Consider the following 23,192-nt stretch of genomic DNA (forward strand, 5'->3'; position numbering starts at 1 on the left):
AAAGCAGCAGGATGCTACAGAAATGAGAAACACACAACTGGAAAGCTGATAACTCATGAATTACAAATAAAGTAAACATGAAATTATAAAAGAAGACATACAAATCACTGAGAGTGGGAGAGGGAGGCAGGGAAATATAGAATATTTTTTTCTTTCTTAAAATTTTTTCACAGTAGGATGGGCTTGAGATCATGTTACTATCTGTTTAATAAAAACAGTTATAGTAATGGGTTGACAGATTTACAAAAAAGGGTAACAACAAGCCAAAAATTTACAAAGGAGTCACAAAAATTAAATAAAATCCATGATAATACAAAGGAAAATTACCAAACCACAAAAGGAAGAAGAAAGGAACAAAGAGGATATACCAATTCAACTGCAAAGATAAGTTCAAAATGGCAATAAACACACATCTATCATTAATTACTGTAAATGTTAATGGACTAAATGCTCCAGTCAAAAGACACAGAGTGGCAGACTGGATAATAAAGCAAGAACCTTCAATATGCTGCATACAAGAGACCCACTTTAGGGAGAAGGACACATATAGATTGAGAGTGAAAGGATGGAAAAGGATATTCCATGCAAATGGAAAAGCCAAAAAAGCAAGTGTTGCAGTACTGATTTCAGACAAAATAGACTTTAAAACAAAGGCCATAAAGAAAGATAAAGAAGGACATTTTATAATGATTAAAGGAGTGATACAAGATGAGGATATTACACTCGTTAATATATATGCACCCAACATAGGAGCACCTAAGTACATAGAACAATTACTAACAGAGATAAAGGGGGATATTGATGGGAATACAATCATACTTGGAGATTTTAACACTGCATTAACATCACTAGACAGATCTTCCAGACAGAAAATAAACAAGGCAACAGAGAAATTAAATACTACAATAGAAAAACTAGATTTGGTGGATATTTTCAGAGTGTTACACCCCCAAAAAATAGGATATACATTCTTTTCAAGTGCACATGGAACATTTTCCAGGATCGATCATGTACTTGGGCACAAAAGAAACCTCAACAATTTCAAGAAGATAGAAATTATCTCAAGCATCTTTACTGACCACAATGCCATGAAACTGGAAATCAACAACAGAGAAACAAAGGAGGAAAAAAGGAAAGCATGGAGATTAAACAATATGTTATTGAAAAAACAATGGATCAATGAGGAATCAAAGCTGAAATTAAAAAATACCTTGAGACAAATGATAATGAAAGCACAACCACTCAAAACCTATGGGACACAGCAAAGGCAGTGCTAAGAGGGAAGTTTATAGCGATACAGGCCTTCCTCAAAAAAGAAGAACAATCTCAAATAAACAATTTAACCCACCACCTGAATGAATTAGAAAAAGAAGAACAAAAAGCCCCAAAAAGCAGCAGAAGGAAGGAAATAATAAAGATCAGAGAGGAATTAAATACAATAGAGATTAACAAGACCATAGAAAAAATCAACCAAACCAAAAGCTGGTTTTTTGAAAAAGTAAATAAAATCGACAAACCTCTGGCCAAACTCACAAAGAAGAAAAAAGAGAGAGCACAAATTAGCAAAATAAGAAAGGAAAATGGAGAAATTACAACAAACAAAATAGAAATACAGAATATCATACGAGAATATTATGAAAAACTATATGGAACCAAACTGGATAACCTAGAGAAGATGGACAAGTTTCTGGAAACATACTGTCCACCAAAACTGAATCAAGGAGAATCTGAACACTTGAACAATCCGATCACTAGAAAGGAAATAGAAATAGCAATTAAAAACCTCCCTACAAATAAAAGTCCAGGACCGGACGGCTTCACCGGGGAATTCTACCAAACATACAAAGAAGAACTCATACCAGTCCTTCTCAAACTCTTCCAGACGATTGAAAAGGAGGGAATACTCCCAAACTCATTCTATGAAGCCACCATCACCCTGATACCAAAACCAGGCAAAGACACTACAAAAAAAGAGAATTATAGGCCAATATCACTGATGAACATAGACGCCAAAATCCTCACCAAAATTTTAGCAAATAGAATCCAACAACACATAAAAAAGCTTATACATCATGACCAAGTGGGGTACATCCCAGGCACACAAGGCTGGTTCAACATACGCAAATCAATCAGTGTAATATATCACATCAACAAGAGAAAGGACAAAAACCACATGATCATCTCAATCGATGCAGAAAAAGCATCTGATAAAATTCAACACCCATTTATGATAAAAACTCTCGCCAAAGTGGGTATAGAGGGAACATATCTCAACATAATAAAAGCTATATATGACAAACCTACAGCCAGCATGGCACTCAACGGTGAAAAACTCAAAAGCTTCCCACTAAAATCTGGGACAAGACAAGGATGCCCACCATCACCACTCCTATTCAACATAGTCCTGGAAGTCCTAGCCACAGCAGTCAGGCAAGAGAAAGAAATAAAAGGGATCCAGATTGGAAAAGAAGAGGTAAAAGTGTCATTATATGCTGATGACATGTTACTATATATAGAAAACCCTAAAAGGTCCACACAAAAGCTACTAGAGCTGATTGAAGAATTCAGCAAGGTAGCAGGTTACAAAATTAACGTTCAAAAATCAGTTGCATTTCTTTACACTAACGATAAATCAACAGAAGAAGAAAGTAAAGAAACAATCCCCTTTAAAATAGCACCCAAAGTAATAAAATATCTGGGAATAAATCTAACTAAGGAGGTGGAAGAATCATACACAGAAAACTATAAACCATTGATGAAGGAAATTAAAGAAGACTTTAAAAAATGGAAAGATATTCCATGCTCTTGGATTGGAAGAATCAATATTGTTAAAATGGTCACACTGCCCAAGGCAATCTACAGATTTAATGCAATCCCTATCCAATTACCCAGGACATATTTCACAGGACTAGAACAAATCATAATAAAATTCACATGGAACCATCAAAGACCTAGAATTGCCAAAGCATTACTGAAGAGAAAGAAAGAGGCTGGAGGAATAACTTCCCAGACTTCAGACAATACTATAGAGCTACAGTCATCAAGATAAAATGGTATTGGTACCAAAACAGACATATAGACCAATGGAACAGAATAGAGAGCCCAGAAATGAACCCACAAACTTTTGGTCAACTCATCTTTGACAAAGGAGGCAAGAATATACATTGGAATAAAGACAGTCTCTTCAGCAAATGGTGTTGGGAAAACTGGACAGCAGCATGTAAAACAATGAAGCTAGAACACTCCCTTACACCATATACAAAAATCAACTCAAATGGATTAAAGACTTAGACATAAGACAAGATACAATAAACCTCCTAGAGGAAAACATAGGCAAAACATTATCTGACATACATCTCAAAAATTTTCTCCTAGAAGAAATAAAAGCAAGAATAAACAAATGGGACCTAATGAAACTTACAAGCTTCTGCACAGCAAAGGAAACCAGAAGTAAAACAAGAAGAAAACCTACGGAATGGGAGAAAATTTTTGCAAGTGAAACTAACAGAGGCTTGATCTCCAGAATATATAAGCAGCTTATATGACTTAATAAGAAAAAAATAAACAACCCAATCCAAAAAATGGGCAGAAGACCTAAACAAGCAATTCTCCAAGGAAGACATAAAAATGATCAAAAAGCACATGAAAAAATGCTCAATATCACTAATTATCAGAGAAGTGCAAATCAAAACTACAATGAGGTATCACCTCACACCAGTCAGAATGGCCGTCATTCAAAAATCCACAAATGACAAATGCTGGAGAGGCTGTGGAGAAAGGGGAACCCTCCTACACTGCTGGTGGGAATGCAGTTTGGTGCAGCCTCTATGGAAAACAGTGTGGAGATTCCTCAAAAGACTAGGAATAGACTTACCATAGGACCCAGGAATCCCACTCCTGGGCTTGTATCCAGAAGGAAATCTACTTCAGGATGACACCTGCACCCCAATGTTCATAGCAGCACTATTTACAATAGCCAAAACATGGAAACAGCCTAAATGTCCATCAACAGGTGACTGGATAAAGAAGAAGTGGTATATTTATACAATGGAATACTACTCAGCCATAAAAACCGACAACATAATGCCATTTGCAGCAACATGGATGCTCCTGGAGAATGTCATTCTAAGTGAAGTAAGCCAGAAAGAGAAAGAAAAATACCATATGAGATCGCTCATATGTGGAATCTAAAAAACAAAAACAAAAACAAACAAACAAACAAAAACAAAGCGTAAATACAGGACAGAAATAGACTCACAGACAAAGAATACAGACTTGTGGTTACCAGGGGGGTGGAGGGTGGGAAGGGATAGACTGGGATTTCAAAATTGTAGAATAGACTACACTGTATAGCACAGGGAAATATACACAAAATGTTATGATAACTCACAGAAAAAAAAATGTGACAATGAGTGTGTATATGTCCATGAATAACTGAAAAATTGTGCTGAACACTGGAATTTGACACAACATTGTAAAGTGATTATAAATCAATAAAAAATGTTAAAAAAAATTCTTTTCAAAATAATTTACCATTTGTTTTGTATGACGCCAGTGACATTTATTACAGGTGTCACGTTCAGCAAAAGATGCCCAATTATTTCTATTTAATTCATTTATCAAATGCTAAGGTTATGGCAAGAATTTAGAGGTCATGTCACTCAGTGTCTCATAGTAAGGGGGACACTTTTGTTCCCAGTCAGATGAGCGAACTTGGAAGGCTTTGGTCAAAAGGAAAGCTTCCAGAGGAAAAGGAATGGTGGCAGTGAACAGAGAGGCACTGGACAGAGGCCAGAGATTAACCACAGTACAAACAGTTGATTTGATTTAATGTCATTTTTTTTTTTTAATTTCAGAAAGTGGCTATTTTCCATTATTTCCTTAAAACTGTTTTACTTTTTTTTTCCAAACTGTTACGTTACATGGGTAAAAGTGATTCTTTGGATAAGTCCGACCCTTCAACCTCAATCATTATCTAATTGGCATACTGTGACACACAAGGTGGGATGCAATTTGAAATGCAGGCAAGACACCATGTTCAGGGTTCCTCCCTTTACCACACACCATCAAGTTTCAACGCAATGCAATATTTCCCCCAAATTATTTCTCTCCATTTGAATTTTTATTTGAAGAACTTATCACAAAATGGAGTTTATAGGACTCTACGTGTCTGTCTGCTGGACAACAGAAGTTTTTTCCTCCATGTTTGCCACTACTCACACGAGTATATATTCAAAACCATAGGCATCAGACTCTGCTTTAGTCTCACTCACTCCACCCAGTATAAGGAGACGACAGTTGTTGGATAGAACTGTAGTATGACTCCCTCGTTAGCATCTGTTCTTAACCATGTTTACAGCCCGAGCTGCAGAACTGGCCGTCCTGGTGCTTTACATGCAGGGACGCTCAACCTCAGAGAAGGAAGAATTCCAAATTTGTATCACATGACATCTTAAACTAAACTATTTTTTGAATGTTCATAGCTGCTTCATTTGTCAAATAAATAAGCAAAACTGAAAATTTTTAAAACTCAGCAAAAATTGAAAATAACCCAAATGTCCATCAACCAATGATATATCCATTCAATGGAACACTACTTAGCAACACACTCATCAGTATGGATGAGTCCCCCAAAAAATTAGGTTGAGTGAAAGAAGCCAGACAAAAAAAGGAGTATATACTTTATGATCCATATATATATATATAATTCTAGAAAATGCAAACCAATCTAGTGACATCAAGCAGATCAGTGGTTGTCTGGCAGGAGGGACGGATTATAAAAAGGAGCCTTAAACTTTTGTGTGATGGAGATGTTCATTATCTTGTTTGTGGTGATAGTTTCATGGGTGTTTACATATGAAATTGAACTATTTTTTAATTGAACTGTTTTTAACTCATGTTTCAACATTGACTATTATTAATGTCTCACGGGTATTACAAATTTACTCAAAAAAAAAAAAACAAAAAACAAAAATATAATTTGCGCAAAAATGAAGCTCTTCACTAGTCCTTACAAATAAGAAAAGCAAAAGAAAACCAGGACACGTCCACATCCTGGGAACTGGCATAACGTGTGAAATGGACGCCATTTAGAACTGTAACGCTAATGAGTGAAGAACCTCACTCAAGTCAGCTGAAGCAGGCTGTTCACATGGACTCCTAGCTGGCTAGAGAGGGCTGGCAGTCGCACACTGCTGCGTCATCATGTGAGCTGGCCTTCGACTACTGCTGAAAGCATCCTGCACTGCACCAGCACCCCAGAGTCTTCCCTTCTCACAGGATGGGAAAGTAGGAGTTCTTCATTCTTGGATGCTTACTGCATTCATGTTTAATTCTTCATGTACTATTCAAACACTTGCACGTTGATAGCACCTTGAGGTCTTTGAAATTTATTTCTGTGCATTTTGTCGTCTCTGGGCCCACATATTCCCTTTTCTTCATCCATCTGCCTTTATTTCTCCTACCATATCTATCTCTGTCTTGCAAAGAAATGGGACTTTCACATTTTCCCTTACAGTCCTCCTTCCCTGGAGTCCGTGCCGGCAAACTGCAACCACTGGCAGGCCCCAGTGTGCCCGTACGCGTCTGTGCATCACCGCCAGAAACAGGAAGAGACAGCAAGCAAGCTCACATGGCGCATCCAGTGCGGATACAGAGCTCACATCCACCACTTGGCAAGCCCTGGTCAGGGAGGCTTACTTAGCTCTCATTCCGGGATTATTATAAAAATAAATCTTTTAACATTTGTTTGGGATTAAAAGTGAGGGAATCTAGACTCACGTTTTAAAATGCACATCCTGATGAATAATAAATACACTTAGTAAATATACATTAAGGGAGAATTATATTTTCTGCAGCTTGTTGTGTTTTACTGAAAAGCATTCTCCACATAACAATGAATCAACAGAACCCAAATATCAGATGAAGACTGGAGTAGTGAGTATAATTTGTGCCATCTCCTAGAAATGAAAGAGGCTAAAACAAGAGCAGATCAAAATGGCAGGGCTCTGTGTGAGAGGAGAGAGGAGTGGCCTGCAGGACAACCTGGGCAACAAACGGGAGGCTGCCCAGGGTGTGCTGGAGAGAGCCCTGGGCTCAGGGCAAACCACGAGAGTTCTGCTCTTGGCTTGGTCACCAAACCATCCCCTGCCTCTCAGTTCCTCAGGTGCAAAATGGAATTAAAATGCCCGTGAGGATCAAAAGACCTCATCTCTCCAGAATGACATGTAAACCATGTAATGACAAACATGGGAGAAGGGCAGAAATCCTGCAAATTCACGATCAAGGAGACATCTGAGGAAAGGATTCCACCAGCGTAGTCACAAGCAAATCTGCAAAATTAACCTTCTGCCTCCTTAGCTCCTCCCCTTTTCCCAGGATCATTTCTACCAGCCCTTCCCTTCCAAGCCCCCAGAGGTGATCAGGGGCTCAGGATATCCACCTTCCCTTTACTTAGTCCTCCCTTCATGCACATTCCCTCATCTGTAGGACAACATCCTCCCCAAATCACCACATCAGAGCTGAACGGTCCTGTATACTCTTTTTTCTGGATCCCATTCTGGACCCCATTCAGGAATCAAAGAACCCACTTTCAAACTTAGTTCCTCTGCTTGTCAACTCTGAGACTTAGCAAATAACTTGGCCCCACGTGCCTGAGCCTCCTCACAGTAACCTGAAGACCCTAATAGCATTGGCTCCATAGCACTCGCGTGAAGGTAAGTAAGGAGGCTGGCATCTCTGGCCCAGTGCCTCGTGCATAAACACTTAATCAGTGTAAGTGTTATTTGATCTAAAATGTTCATAATAGGCATCAGCTAAATGTCACTCCTCCAAAGCATCTCCTGACTTTACCAGCAGCCTTAAATTAAAGGAGAGCATGGTTGTATGCTTTCTAAAACACCATGACAAGGTGCTAAGGGCAAAGGGTCCCTTGAGACAGGCTATTCCAACCTTTAGTGCAGGGGAGTCCAACACCCCAGACCAGCCCTACTAGCTGCGGTTCCCACAGTGTGTCCACACATCCCCTCCCTCCTTTGCAGAACAACAGGAAATGCAGAGGCCTGGCCCAGAACACAGACAGGAAGGTCTATCAGGACGTTGTTTACTCTGGGGCCTTGTCAAATGATCTGCTTTGTATCCAGAACTGGTAAACAGAAATACTTTTGCAGAAACAAGTAAACACTGCTCTGTGCAGTGATTTCACAAACCACTATTTAATAGTCCATTACCAGCTTTTCCAGACAAGTGGTCACCGAACCTCCTTTTTTGTGGAAAGGGCAGCCGCTGCTTTGTTTACGGCTTGGGGGGTCAGGAGAAGCAGGAGGGACAAGGGAGGTGACAGTGAAATTACTTGTCCCTCTTTGAAGCTTTCCAGGTAAGCTGTGCCCAGACTCAAGGACAATGTGTTAAGACTGACTCCTGTGTCACCCCTGAAAAGCCCTGGGAATTTTAATTGAAATTACTTTTCTGCACTGGCACGCTGCCTTATTTGCAATTTGTATTATGAAGGACAATGCTAAATAAGAAGGGTGACTTTTTTTAAAAAAATACAGACTCCAAAACTGTGTGTTGGCTCCCCTCCCCTCCCCACCTAAGAAATAAACACAAGATTTTTTTTTTTTCCACTAAAGGACAGTAAACATCTTTGGTATCGATATTCAAAAGCCAAACTGAAACAGCACAGCAAGCTGTAGTGGGAAAAGGTCCCCAAAGCAGAAAGCTATTCATGGAAATGGAAACAAGCAGAAGAACAAACAAAAAAATCTCCCCGTTTTCATGCTACATTTCAAAGCTGCATTAAAGCCACAGTTCCTCTCAACGCAAGGCATTCCCTAAGAATTCATGAAACCATAAAACAGGAAGTGCAGACTTTTGCTTTTTCATTATTATTTTTCCTTCTCAAGTCAACTTTACTTTATTCACTAATTTAACAGGATCATTTTTTAAGACAAAAAACTGGTAACTTCCCATAAATACCTCTCCTGCCAAGGCCCTTGCTCCTGGCTCTCATCTGTGGAGATTTCTGAGCTGGTGGCCTTGCTGCTTTCCGATGACTCAAGAACAGTTTTCCCCAAAAGGAAATACAACCCTAAACAAGATTCATCTTTTCAAAAGTGCAACTAAATTTAAAAACATGATGCTTACCTAATTGTGAGACATAAGCATATCTTAGAGGGAAAAAAGCCAGATTCTGCTCCTGAGAGAGGACAATGGCAACATACCTTCCAGCTTCCCAGTGTAGGAACATGGACGCCCTTTCCCAGGGCTCAGAGACGTGCCAGGGATGATCCGCCAGGAGAATCCTTATTTCCCCAACATGGGCCACTATGATCACCTCTCCCATTATGAGTCAAGCCGTTGAAACTGCAAAGGTAAGCAGCAGTGAAACAGCTATAAAGAGTGGGTATCGAGGATTTTCAGGAAATAGGAAGAGGTGACAACACTGTGAAACCCATTGCAGAAGTGAATCCCTCAGTGTGAAGACTTGTGTCCTAAAGGGCAGGTCCTGAGCCGTCTCCTTTTTCTCTCATGACCCCCTCTCTCCCCATCACTCCCTTTCCTTGTCCTTTTTCCTCCCATTCTGTGTTCATTTTTCCAGTTTCTTTTTCTCTCTCCCGACTTCCGCTGCCTCGTTCCCTTCCCGTCTTTCCCTCCTCCATGCTCCTTTTGTCTCCCGTTTCCACACGTCTCGTTAGTCCACCCCCGCCAATGACATGTGCTGGAAGTTTACTGTAAGCTCGGTTCCCTAATGTCATTTTTTAATCAGCTGAAATTAATTATTTTATATCACTCTTTCTGCGTCCAAAAGGAAACCAAGTTAAGATGCGTTTGATTTTCACGCCTCTCTACCTGAAAAGCTCTCGTAAAACGACGGGGAAGCGGAGGAGGTACAGAATAAAACCTTATCCTTATCCTCAAAAATGCCAAGGCTCTGAGGAACTCTTCAAAGTAGACTCCTTTTACTCTATCTGCTTTGTTTCCCATGTTTTTTGTTTTTTTAACATTTGATCATCATGTATTTATTGAGTACTTAAGGTTTGCCAGGAAGTTTAAGCATTCAAACAATAGGTTAGGTTGCTGGAAGGATTATAAGGAAATGAGGAAGGTTTTTCTACTTGCTCTTCCCAAATTTATTCCTTTTCCTTATGAGAAAACCAGAGCAGAAAGAAACACAAGGTCAGGAACACCCACCCCGCCCCGCCGTGGACACACACACACACCCCCTTCCAGCAGGAGGACTTGCTCGTTCCTCCCTCCCCCAGCCCCTGTGTTCCTCACCCTGCGACTTGGCCTTTCTTCTAGGAACACTGAAGGGGAAAAAATGGGGGGGGCAGAGGCGAGGGGAATAGCCAGATTCTTTCCTTCCCAAATCTAAAGAACTTCGGGCAAAGGTGCAGATAGGCACTTAGCTGGCGGAACTCTGACAGGTACCTGTGCCACCTGCCCTGCCAGGTGGATGTCCTCATTCTTGAACATTGAGTTTCAGGGAGACGGAACACTTGGCTCAGCAAGGATCTAGCAGATTCTAAGGCAGTTATCTGACTGCCAGGCCCACGCTCGTTCCACTCTGGTCCACGGCTGACGCCTCTGCCTTCACAAACTCCGCCCGGTTCCTTAACACTCCATTAAGTTTCCTTCCCACTCAACTGCTCCTTCACTCTCTTTCCTCGGATCGCTGACTCTACTTCCATCACTTACTACAGATGACAGTTATTTACACCTCACTTTCTTGACCACTCACTTCTGAACTTCTTCAGGGCAAAGTAACCGTCTTGCTCATCTTTGCAGCGCCCAGACCCTCCATGGAGCGCCTCATGCAGAGGGGGTTTAATAAATGTTGGCCTCATCGAATCCAGTGGAATACCAAAATATGGTAAAGGATATCGGATTTAGAAAACCTACCTTATTCTCAAAGATTAAAAGGCAAAGCAGTTACATTACCACAGAAGGAAGACACAACCCAAAATATCACTTACGCTGCTTCAGACTGTGGGGCTCTGTCAAGAGCAACAATTTCTCAAGAGAAACCCACCAGATACAAGGTCGAGAATCTGGTTGGTTGACCTGGATTGTAAAGTTGATAAAGAAGGCGGAAGTCGTGTACTGCTCAAGCCTAACAAGCCCAGGAGGAAGGTGGGGAAGACGTTCTCTCATCGGTGATTCTGGAACAACATCTACCCGCGGGGGCCCTGGAACCCTTGGTTACATCCCTGTCCTCCAAGCTGCTCGTAGCCTAAAAGGTAGATGTGTGCCCAAGTTATCTTCCAGGACCTCCAGGGTCAGCAGAGTCTAACTTGAGCTGAGCGGAGGATCAGCTCTGCCTGGCCCAGCTGCACTGGTTAAGACTGGATAGGATGTGCCAGGCTTCAACTGGGCATGCGCGGTGCCGGCTAGGCGGCCTTCTGACATCAGAGGGCAGAAGCTCCACCCTCAGAACGTGCCGCCGCCTGCCCACGCCTGCCCACGGACAGCTACCACAGCCTTGCCCAATCACCTTCCCCTCCCCCGACGCTCCCCACGCCTTGGACCGCCCTGCTTCTTTATTGACCATCTTGTAAATACCCCAAGCCCCCTGCCTTGACCAGGTGAACTTCGGATTTGTTCTCCTGTCTCCTCGCTTGCCTGCCTTGTTAATAACTCCTGTCTGCTGCCAATTTCCGTGTTTTGGAGTTTCTGCTTGCTGGGCGTCCAGCAACACAAACCTGGCTAAGTAACAGTTCTAAAGTTATGTCCAATGAACTGGCCCTCTGAAAGGCCTATAAATAACTAATTATTATTTTGATTTCTTGAATATGTGTAAGCACATCTGATTGCCCTTTATGATTGGATTACTGCATTCTGTTGATTCTTACTTTGTGTTTGGCCTTATTCCCTTGATAACTATGTAAGTTTAAAAAGCTAAAGCTCTAATCTGTCCTTAGAAATAATAATTAGTACATATATGTAAACTAAAAAAATGTGCAATATACTGTATACATGTATTTATAAGCAATATAATGTATGTGCAGTCTAACTATAATAATTCTACCTAATAAAACTGAAAAAGAAAAAAAAAAAAGCCTATAATGTCTGACACACAGACCGCCCCCCCCCCCAGAGACAGACAGAATTTTTCTTAGCCAGTATTTTTTTTTCCAACTCTACTGAGGTATGATTGACAAACAGTATTTTCAGATATTGGAAGAATACATCGTGGTGATTTGATACACGCTAACGTTGTGAAAGGTCCCCAGCATCTCATTAAGGAACACACCTCTCACTTCACACTTACATCTGGAGGGGTGCTGAGAACATTAAAGTACTGTCTCTTAGCAAATTTCAATTAAGTAATACAGTGTTATCTACTTTAGTCAGCATGTTTCACATTTGATCCTCAGACTTCACTCATCTAATAACTGAAAGTTTGTGCCCTTCGTTTCCTCCACCGCCTCAGCCCCTGGCAACTGCTTTTCCACTGTTTCTAGGAGTCTGACATTTTTAGATCAGTGACCATGCAGTATTTGTCTTTATTTGGCATATTTCACTTAGCATAATGCCTTCAACGTACATTCATGTTATTGCAAAAGGCAAGATGCCTTTATTTTTTAAGGCTGAAATAAGTCACACGTATACATAAAACACTTCTTTATCCATTCGTCTGTTGATAGACACAGGTTATTTCCAATTCTTGGCTATGGTGAATGATCTTAGCTGATGTTTTAATTCAGCTTAAGCTCACAGGGCTGAAGTCCCCACCCTTTCCAACTTAACCGAAGTTTGAGAAGATCTTTAAAGCTCTCTGAATTGAATCAATCGTAGATAACAAATGCAACCTTCACTATGAAGTGACATCACTTGTCTTATGGCTTTTGTTTGGATTCCTACTACTTTGAAGTATTCCTCAACATTTTGTCAACACAGGTGATGAACTCTTATCATTGAGATTATGTAATTCTGCCAGAGATTTTTTTTTGTTTTAATTTGGAAGAAAATGTCATTGATTTCACATGAAATGTTTTTGTGTATGCTATGTTTTTGTGCAGTGCTGTGCTTTTGTGTATGCTTAGTGTTCTAGCACAGAAGATTGAAAACCCAGTTTCATAGGTCTGCAGAATAAAATGGATTTAGAAAGATAATTTATTTAGAATGGAGGGAGAATGTGGTATTTTGGTTAACTCGGTGTTTTAATTAACTAAACTATCCCTAGTCACCATAAGAAAAAGACTGATTCTCAAAACTTTGTGCAGTATTCTAACAAGACGTAGTGAGATTTTATCTGTCTTGACTTCATCAGGGTATTGAGTTCTTAAAATGTCATTATTACAAACATTACAAATCGTCATTACAAATTCTCATTATACAGTGTGACCAGGGTAGAAGTTGTAAAATCCTAGCCATTATCCATGAACAAAAGGTGCACAGATTATTTTAACAGCCCGAGGGCTGGCATTGTTGGAAGAGACCTACCCGGGTCCTGGACAAAGCTGGGAATAGTTCATTTCAGGTACCTCCTTCCCACCCTCATCAATGTCTCCGTTCTTTTCTGCTTTCCTCCTCCCATTCTTGCCCCATTCCATCCCCCAAATTCCTCTAACTTGCTTTATGTTACGGGTAATCACTGCTGAAGTAATAAATAAGATATTAGTTAATAAGGGATGAAGATGAGATTACCATGATCCAGGGATATTTGTCCTCTCCTGGAAACTATTTAAATAGGTGCCCCCCAGACTAAACAGAGAAATGACTTATCCTTAATTTAATACAAAAGCACTTCCTGGTCTGACTCCTAACTTTGTAGTTCAACCTCCCAGCACTCCCTGGCACAAACCTGTGGCCACGTTTCCTTCCGTTCCATGCCTCCTTGGCATCCCACATGCTTTACCTTCTACCTGGTGAAGCCTCCCTTGCACCCACGCCACCCCATCCCATCCCAGCATCACCTTCTTCACCTCAATGACTTGCCCTTGGAGGTAGGGCTCAAGTAAATACTGCCGGGAGAAGCTTTCCCAGGCCTGCCAGTCCACTCCTCCAGGCACCCCTGGTGCTCCACGCGCTTTAGAACGCTTACCATTTCGTACGATAATTATTGGCTCCTTTCTGTTTTTCCCACTAGCTAGACTGTAACCTCCTTACAGCCTTATCAGTCTTCCTATTTTCAGCGCCTAGCAAATTGCTGGGGACTCACAGCGCATTAGGGTTGAACAAATGGAAGATGGCAAGAAAACGAAGGAGGTTTGGGATACCGCTGTTTCATGGGGGGTGGAATTTTTTAAATGCTGGAAATGCTCATTTAAAATGTTGTCAACCTCCACTGGAGAATATAGGACTTACTATGCACTGAGCCTAGAGCCCTACAAAGTTTCCTGGTTTTTTTAGTTTAAAAAAAATCCTGAAAACTAGCCTATTAACTTTTCATCTCACTAAAGAGCACAAAACAATCCCGGTATTCAGGGCTTCCCTACTGTCCAAGTTCCAGATAAATAGGCTTACCGAGTATTGTGTGTGCTTTTATGCACTTTAATCAATATATTCCCCAGTTTGAACAAGACAATAAATTAATTCCTGTCTTTTTTAAACTAGTTTCCACTTACTCAAAGATGGCACTACACAACTTGGAAACAGCCTTTGAAGAGTGAAAAAAAAAAAAAAGAAAGAAAGAAAGAAAGAAAGAAAAAAACAGATTCCTTAGAGAAGTTAGTACACCTGCAAGTTTTAGTCCTGGCTCTGCCTCTGGCTGACCCTGTGGCCTTGGGGAAATTACCTAACATTCATGGACCTCAGTTGCCTCACCTATAAAACATAGGAGTTGGACCAGTTGCTCTTTAAGCACCCTGTCAGTTTTAAAATTCTATTATCATATAAATCTTTAATTCTGACCTACGGCAGGTGGACCCTGAAATGTACTAGAAATGACAATACTGTACTGTCACACAAAGAAGATTATCTCCATCACATGCAATTCAATGTAAAATTCACGGAGAAGTCAAATTTGCACGCACTACATCTGAGAGGCCAAGAGTAATAAAACACATACATGGAGGGAGCAGGAAGCAGGGGGGAGAGGACCCATGCACTCCGGGAGACAGCACACAGCCTAAATGTATTTTCTCACACTGATGTATTTTAAATTTGTGGCTGTGAACATACCACAGTGAACAGCTTGAAGTTCTTTTGGAACAAACATCGTCTCTTCTAAGGTCACTCCTGAAGGAGCTGCAGTAATAACATTTGGCATATGTAGATAGAGTGCTTTGCAGACTGGAGCATGGAGAATTATGCTCTCCATGTTTCAGGAAAGATGATCCAGGATTCAGGTTAAAAAAAAAAAAAATGTCAGGTACATTTCTGACAGTGGCAACAAACCCAAACAGTGTAACATACAACCAATATGGACGCCCTCATTAAAATCCCCAAGTAGCTGTGAGTTTGATTTTCAGCAGGTCTGGATAGGAATAATGGATTTGGTGGCCTGGAGGACCATTAGAGGTTTTAATAAAAGGAACTTAAAATTACCAGCGTTGGCCCTGGTTCCAAGGAAGCCCTGGCTCCGTGTCCGTAACAAAACAGGAATGAACCTAATTCCTTGCCTCTCAGATTCTTACTCTTCGGTTTAAAAATGCCATTTTATATACAGCCTGAGCGTTTCTCCTCAAAAATACACGCATAAAAATTGCTTTAAAATTCCTGATCAATGTTTTCAGTTCACATAGATATTAAACTGAATTTCCTAAAGCCTGAAAAGCTAATTATGCATTCAATTAGAGTTTCTTAATAAAGATTAAAACTCTGAAGTCTATTACAAGCCCATATTTAATTCAACTGCCATTTTATCCACGCCATGGAAGTGTAAGTGGTAACAATGAATATAAATTATAATACATGCCATAGAAAGAATGCTATTTGTCCAAGTCCGTTACTATAAAGAATTAAATTTGCTATCAGTTCCACCATCTAGTTAAAATTGGTATTCTTTATTCGGTCTTTCAATGTAGTCCAATTTCCTACTTTGAAAAACAAATTCTAGGGAATAAAGAAAAGAGATTAATTTATCATTAAGACTCTGCTTAATTGAAGTCAATTCCGAACAAACTTGAATTCAATTTCTGCTCATTAAATTGAATGTGCTCTGCGTTCCTCTCTGCATTGCTTTGAGCAAGCAGCTGAGAACAAGGGACTAACATCAAAATTATTAAATTGAGGAGATTTTATTTGGTCTTCACATGCCAGAGCCGCTTTGATGAGGAGCTGTTTTGGCACTGAAAGGAAAGAAGAGCAGCTGGAGGAAAAATCAAATGAAACTAAGCCTTGGAAAATTGAAGAAAACGCAAGCTTAGTAATATTTAATAATTAAATTTCCACAAACAATAGCGGCAAATGAAGTAATCTGCAAAGTCTGCGAACTCATTTGCATAATTGATGCCGGTCCCCTGTAAATGAATAATGAAGATAATAAAAGATGTTGCTAAAAATGGGCACAATAACAGCAAATTTCATCAAGCCGCGCGCTCTGATTAATCTGCTCTTGCAAATCAGCAGCGAGAGGGGAGCGCGTGATTAACCGCGCCGAGGCCGGCAGCAGGCGGCGGCGCTGCCCTTTCTCCGCGTGTCTCTGGGCGCGTCCGCCCGCTCCCCGCGCCGCCCGCGCGCCTCTCGCCGCAGCTGCCGCGGGAGCCGCCCCGGGCGCCGCTCCCCCGAGCGCGCCGCCTCCGCCGCCCGCGGGTCGCGCCTCCACCGCGTCGCCGCTGCCTTTTGTCGCGGCCGCTGCGGGGCGATGGCCGCCGACCCGCACCCCGCCCCCATCCCCTCCGGTCCCTCCCGCGTCTCCGCCCCGGGGGCTTCCCGCCTGCGCCTCGGTGCGGGGAGGCCCGGGATGGATGCGCCGGCGGCCCGGTTCACTCCGTATGCTGGATAAACTGGGAAACAATTAGCGAGCAGGGTGGGGAAGGCCGGTGGGCTGCGCGCCCCCGCGGCCGCGTGGGGCTGGGAGCCTGGGCAGGTGGGAGTTTCCATTTGGGAAAGAAGGCGAGAGTTCCACGAGGGCGGCCGCGCTCGGAGAAACGGGACCGGCGCCGTGAGATGCGCGCGCCCTCTTCCTCCCCGCTCCCCATCACGCACGAAAGGAGAGGGCCTTGAAAGGGATGAGTTTATTAAGCACTTTTAAACAACTACTAGAAAAGATCAGGACGCACAATTAAAAAAAAAAAAAAAAAAAAGCTCCCCACCCCACCAATTCCCTTCCCTTGAAGAAGAAAAAGAAAAGAAAGAGAAACAGCCCACAAAGGTAAGCTGAGCATTTTCAGATTTTGTGGGTTTTGCTGTATTTACGTGTTTTCTTTGAAGAATCAAAATAACATTTTCCAGTTTGCGACTTACATTTCCGAGTGGATTTTTCTCCGGGCCAACCCAAGGGGCTAACAAAATCTGTGAGAGCTGCTAGGCTCAAATACATGTTGTGTGGGAGTTTGTGAAAGCAACTTTGCCGGGTACAAACCCTAGACGGTGAAACTGAATTTACTTGGAGAAATCACACGCTCCTCTCCCAACGGCGGGCAGCGCAGCACTTTCCCAGCTCTCTGGGATAAAGTTGTCTCAGGAAAATAAAAACTGTTGATAAAGCGTGGTTCTTACTCATTTTACAGCCCTCGGTTTGCAGTCTATCATAGCTTGGGCCTAACAGAACTGACTCGGGCTTTTCATTTGTTTATAGTGTGCGCAGTGTTTTATGCCTCAGATGCACTATGTCAGCTATGTAGAATAATGCATTATTTCTGTTCGCATCCTGAGTCCACCTCAGCAATGGTTTTTGTTTAAAATAAAGGCTGTGATTATGTTCCATTTTTATGGAATGGAAACTTCCATCCTGGACATCTAACATTATCTTAAAAATCCAGTACCGGGTTGGGAAAATCAGAGATGCTCCTGATTGCCTCATCTGTGAAGTGTGATTGACTCTATTTAACTTGACCAGTTTCAATCCAATCTAATAAACCACTAGAGCTTGCTTCTGCTTCAAAAAAGCCACTATGCCACCCTGAGCCCCAAATCCAATCTTTCTCAGTGCAGTGTCAGGCAAACCCGTGACTCCCTTGTTTTTGCTAAACAAATAGCTCATAGGTGGCAGACAGTCCATTTTTCTGGTGCAACAATCACCATGTAATTTTCCCTAATTCCTCTCTGCAAGCACAAAGAAATCCTAAAATCATGGAATTGTGAGCCACAGGCAACGACCTCACTATACAGGGGAAGACATGGAGACAGAGAAGTTGAGTACTGGCCACTCTACCCCATCTCCACCACCGCACTCCAGGTCTCCCTGCTCCCAGCCTCTGGTGGAAATCAAAGCAAGGAACCCAGAAAAGGGCTCAATAGCAGTATTTCAGGAAACACAAGGAAACCAAGGGAACGCAGTAACAGAATTAATGAGACATGAGAAAGGTTAGAATGATAAATTTAGGTGATAAAATGACTTTCAAAGAATCAGGAGCCATATGGTCATGTAGAAGCCATGGACGGGAGGAGGCTGTGCAAAAAAATTAATCTGGTAAGATAAGGAGTGTGGAGAGAAAGGAAGTGGTCTTTAAGATGTGTCAAACATGGGATCAAAATTAGATCAAGAGAAGAAAGGCGAAGCCCATGGAACGTGTGTTGACAGGCAGGAGGGAGTAAGTGAACTGATGTCCAAAATGTTCCTTCTGCGCGTTGCTTCTGAGGAAGAAAGGGTGACACGCCGCCTGGTGAGAATGAACTAGCAGGGGGGCCCGGGGACACCGGAATGGTCGCAGTCAAGGTGAACTGTAGGCAGCTGGGAGAGTTTCATCCCGGGAGCATGATGAGAACGCCAGGGCCTGACCCACATCGAGGGTGCTTCATCCACCCGGAGGTGGAGAGTGTCGTAAACCCCGTCAGCCCTTAGATGAAGAAGCATAGAGAGAGGCAGGGTGTCCAGCATCACCCAGCGGCCCCCCGGCAGGCAGAGAAAACTCGGGCTCTCTGACCCCCATGCGAACCTGCCCTGGTCACACCACTTTCCTTTCTTAGGGTTTGGAATTGTTCAGTTAGGTGGGGCTCTGAAGGGAGGCCCTCACAGTTCTCTGCTGTTTCCTGTTTCAGATCACCCTGACGTATAAAGTAAAACTGTATTCTGCAGTGTTCCTCTATTTATCAGCTCTCCTGTAAGAGAGGAAAGATTCTCATTGTCACTTGAAAGCATCCACAGTTTGGAAATGCCCAGGCTACCTGAAAGCAATAAAGACAACGTTTATTTCAATTGGTCGGAACCGGAAGTAAACCGACGGCCGTACTTCATTCTAGTTATTCCTGGCTAACATTGAAGAGGTGGAAAAGTAGGTAAGGTCCTATAGCCAATTCCTTGGTTTTTTTCCTTTTTTTTTTTTTTAAATAGGACTAACCAGTCTGGGCAAGGGCCTAACACTCTTTGCAGGTAGAGTGTGCAGCTGTGTTTCTAAAACCCTGGGTTCTGGGTTACTTGATGGAACCTCCGGCCCTTCAGTGGCTGTCCTTACGAGGCCAGGAATCCAGCTGAGTTCTATGTGGGTGAAAAATGTAATGCTCTGTTTGCCTGGTTACTCCTGCTAACCGGTGGTGACTACATCCAACATAAACCAGTGTCTGATTCTTAGAAACTTTAAAGGCTATGGAAGGAGATGCCAGCTCTCCTTACATACAGCAACAGGCACAAAGTGTTGGTAATCTGACAAGTGACAGTCTTCATACCTTGTGATGTTTACCATCTGTTCAGAGACTGAATCTGCACACCGTCCAGAGTTATCATTTCCTCACAAATATTTCTCTCTAATGAATAATGATGTCTTTGCTGTGAGTCCAGGGCCCAAAGAGCAAGTTTTCCCTAATCACGATTATCTACAAGTCTTACCTGTTCTCCCATTCAACTAAGCTTTTCTTACAGAAACAAAAGTTTGTTAAAATAGTCAGAAATCATTTAAAAATTAGCATATAAACTAAAAAAGGCAATATTTAAAATATTTAAGTAGGAGGCCCATAAGCCATTTAAATCATAGTTTATGGCTATCTTGATATTTTAAACAATTAGGAATTCCCCCCCCCCCACTGGTTATTAATTCTTCTTAATGATGGTTTTGCTGTCTCTGTTCCTCTCAAGCTAAAAAGTACAAATTTATTTATCTTTCCTGGTTTGGTCAAGATTTTCCAGGATTTACAATCCCCAAAAAACAGTGTCAAAACCCCTGCATCTGCCCTATTTCTGTTTACTTTTTCACCTTTGTCTCTAGCCATAAGGAAAAGGAACTAAAAGAGAAAAGCCTGCAATTCAAAATGCCTTATTGGCACTTCTTTTTCTGCCCACCGTGTGCAATTGAATCATCATGTGCAGAACACCCACCACGTGGCAGACTCTGAGGAAGCAGGTGAATGAACATGGGCCCAGCCCTCCAGCTTACAGCCACCAGGAGGATGCTTCGTGGACACAGATAGTGTATATTTAATATAGTTAGTGCTATAAGCACTTAGACCAGCTTCAAAACTCTGGGATGTTTCATAAGAAGAGGGAAAAAGTGGGGAAAATTGTTTGATACTAAATTCCTGACCTCGTGAACCTCATGATGATCCCTTTCCAGTCACAGCCATCGTCCTACAATAGTCCCCATCTCCAACAGGTAGTAGAAAATTCACTGACTCCCAGTTCCAGGAGGCTGTTGGCAATCACAGTTTAATTCTGCATGATTCCATAGAACACACTCTTTCATACGGCTTACGTTTAAAAAAAAAAAAAATCCCAGGCATGCTCTGTTTAGCACTGAGCTGGAGGAAACTGCTTTGTTAGAGTGCTGTATATATGAGATCTATTTTAAATGTGTGTATGTGTACGCCTAAATATATAGATGTTTCACTCTGGATATTATATTACAAATTTTATGGTGACTTGAGATGCCATTAAGATATTGGTCTAAGAACCAAAGACCCAGGGCTTTTCTCAGTAGCCAATCCCACTCCCCTAATTGTCTTTTTACCAATTCAAGTTGGGAGAAAGGAAAAAAAAAAAATCAGCAATAATCCCCAGCATTTGAGCTGCTCCGACGTCAGGGGCCGGCAGGGACAGTGTGCTCAAACAACCCAGGGGGCTCTGGCCTCAGAGCTGTGGCTTCCCTGGCCCCGGGGACCTCACTGCTCACTGGCAGAAGTGCGGGGAGGGGTCCCGGGCACAGGAACCGAGGGAGAACACACTCAGACCACCTCCAGATCCCTCAGCCACCTGGAGGGGCCTGCGCGCAGCCCTGCCCTTCTTCTGAAACGTGCCACTTACCAGGTGAGCCTCCAAAAGGAGGAGGGGAGACAGCTGTCTCCAGCAAGTCATGCTGAGATCCTTTGAGGGCTGGGGAGGAAACGCCAAAGGAGTGCCTTCCCCATGCTCAGAGCCACTTGGTGAGGACCTCCGGGGACAGCCTGGTGCTGCTCAGCACACCCCAGCAGCAGGTCAGACCACTGTGATCAAAAAATGTGAATGAAGTTTAGACTCAGTTTTAGGGGAGCAGGATGAACTACCACCCCACCATTTGTGACTTCTCAAATTTCCCACTGCAATTTCCATTTTTTAAATAGGAATTTTCAACCCCACATGCTTGTCTGATGTCTTCTTGGAACAATTCGAGATCCTGTTATTGTTTTCAAATGCATGAATGTTAAGATGACTCTCCAAACCAAGGGAAAAAATAAAACTCAAAAAAGCTTTGTGCAAAAAAGAAAAGAAAGGAAGGGAGGGAGTGAAGGAGAGGGAGAGAGAATGATAGAGAGAAAAAGAACAAGGAAAGAAAGAAAGAAAGGAAGGAGAGAAAGAAAGAAAGAGAAAGAAAGAAAAGAGAAAGAGAAAATAAAGAGAAAAAGAGGGAGGAAGGAAGGAAGAAAGATCAGTCTAAGATCAAATGTAAAAATTATCAGACAATTAGAAACTCGTGGAAGTTCTTGGACTTTATGAATAGACTATAAACATCACTGTAGCCTAAGAGGATTGGCCAACAAATGAATGACCAGCAGCTAGAGGAAACTCTGACTGGAGTGTGTCATGACTTCAAGGATGTGGAGAGAGCATAAGAGTCACAGCCGAAGCAGAGTTCTAGGAATCTGTATTCTCAGAAACTGCACTCTGACAAACCTGGTGGATCAGACTTTATTGCCTTCACCTGTTTGGACCAGGAACCCTACTCAACTGGCTTAACCGAGTAGGAATCTGCTTTTCACTTAGTGGGCCAGGGCTGGCCCAGTCACCCTGCAATTCTACAGAAGACTCAGTTTCCTCTCTTTTCTGTCATCTAGTTTTTCTTTGTTGTTTGTTATGGTCACAAGGTGGCCCCTTTACCATCTTATTGTAAATAAAACAGAGATTTTTACTCCAAGGCACTGTGTATTCCAAGCAGCAAAAGGGAAGGGCAAAAAGTATGTGCCAGCTGAGTTTGCCCCTTTTTTATAGAAAAACAACAGTTTGCCAAGAGCCTCACCCAGTAGAGTTCTTCATACGTACCATTGGCTAGAACTAGGTCTCGTGGCTTTAGCTGTAAAAGAATCTGAGGAGGTGAGACATTTTTACTGGACACATAGCTGTCCCAAGCAAATCCCAATTACCTTGGTTAGTTAAAAAGGAAAACTGGATACTGGGGAGAGGACCAGTGCTGAGGGTCTGCAGTTCTAGAAGGTGCTGGCCCACACACTAATGCGTGCAACTACCCTGTATTTACATGCAGCGTAGCACTGCCGTAAAATAAAGGTGTCAAATAATTTTCATCTCCATATGAGATATGACATCTCCATACTTTCCTTTGGTAAAGAGGTAGCATATTTGTAAATGTTTCAAGTGGCCTGGCCATTTTTAAAAGCTGTCAAGACACCCAATGTTACTATAACCAAAGATATTATACTTCACTTCATGCTGGATCTTAATCTCACACTACACGATATTTTAAAGGGTTTTGCATCCTCACTGCTGGAAGTTTATTTGTGGGCTTATAATAAATGCATGGGTAACACACAGTGATGGTTTAATACACAAGACAGGTATGAAGATATCTGAGCGACCTCAGGAATTGGGATCTGAGTCAGTGATGCGAAAGGATGAGTAGGATGAACAATGTGTTTTTATCATTGTATATCCTTATCATTAAAAAGCGTTGTTAAGCACCAACATGCACATATCACAGAATAAAATAAAACAAAGAGATGTTTTA

General features: G+C 42.1%; 1 long non-coding RNA gene across 1 annotated transcript; it reads left to right on the forward strand.

Moving 5' to 3' along the window:
* The first annotated feature begins 16,621 nt into the window (after window positions 1–16,621).
* On the forward strand, window positions 16,622–23,190 carry LOC116668132. The gene is made up of 3 exons (XR_004325207.1): window positions 16,622–17,260; window positions 19,090–19,326; window positions 20,250–23,190. It is a non-coding gene; the product is annotated as an uncharacterized LOC116668132 (long non-coding RNA).
* The last annotated feature ends 2 nt before the right edge of the window (window positions 23,191–23,192 follow it).

Source organism: Camelus ferus, chromosome 13, assembly GCF_009834535.1.
Source record: "Camelus ferus isolate YT-003-E chromosome 13, BCGSAC_Cfer_1.0, whole genome shotgun sequence".
Lineage (NCBI taxonomy): Eukaryota > Metazoa > Chordata > Mammalia > Artiodactyla > Camelidae > Camelus > Camelus ferus.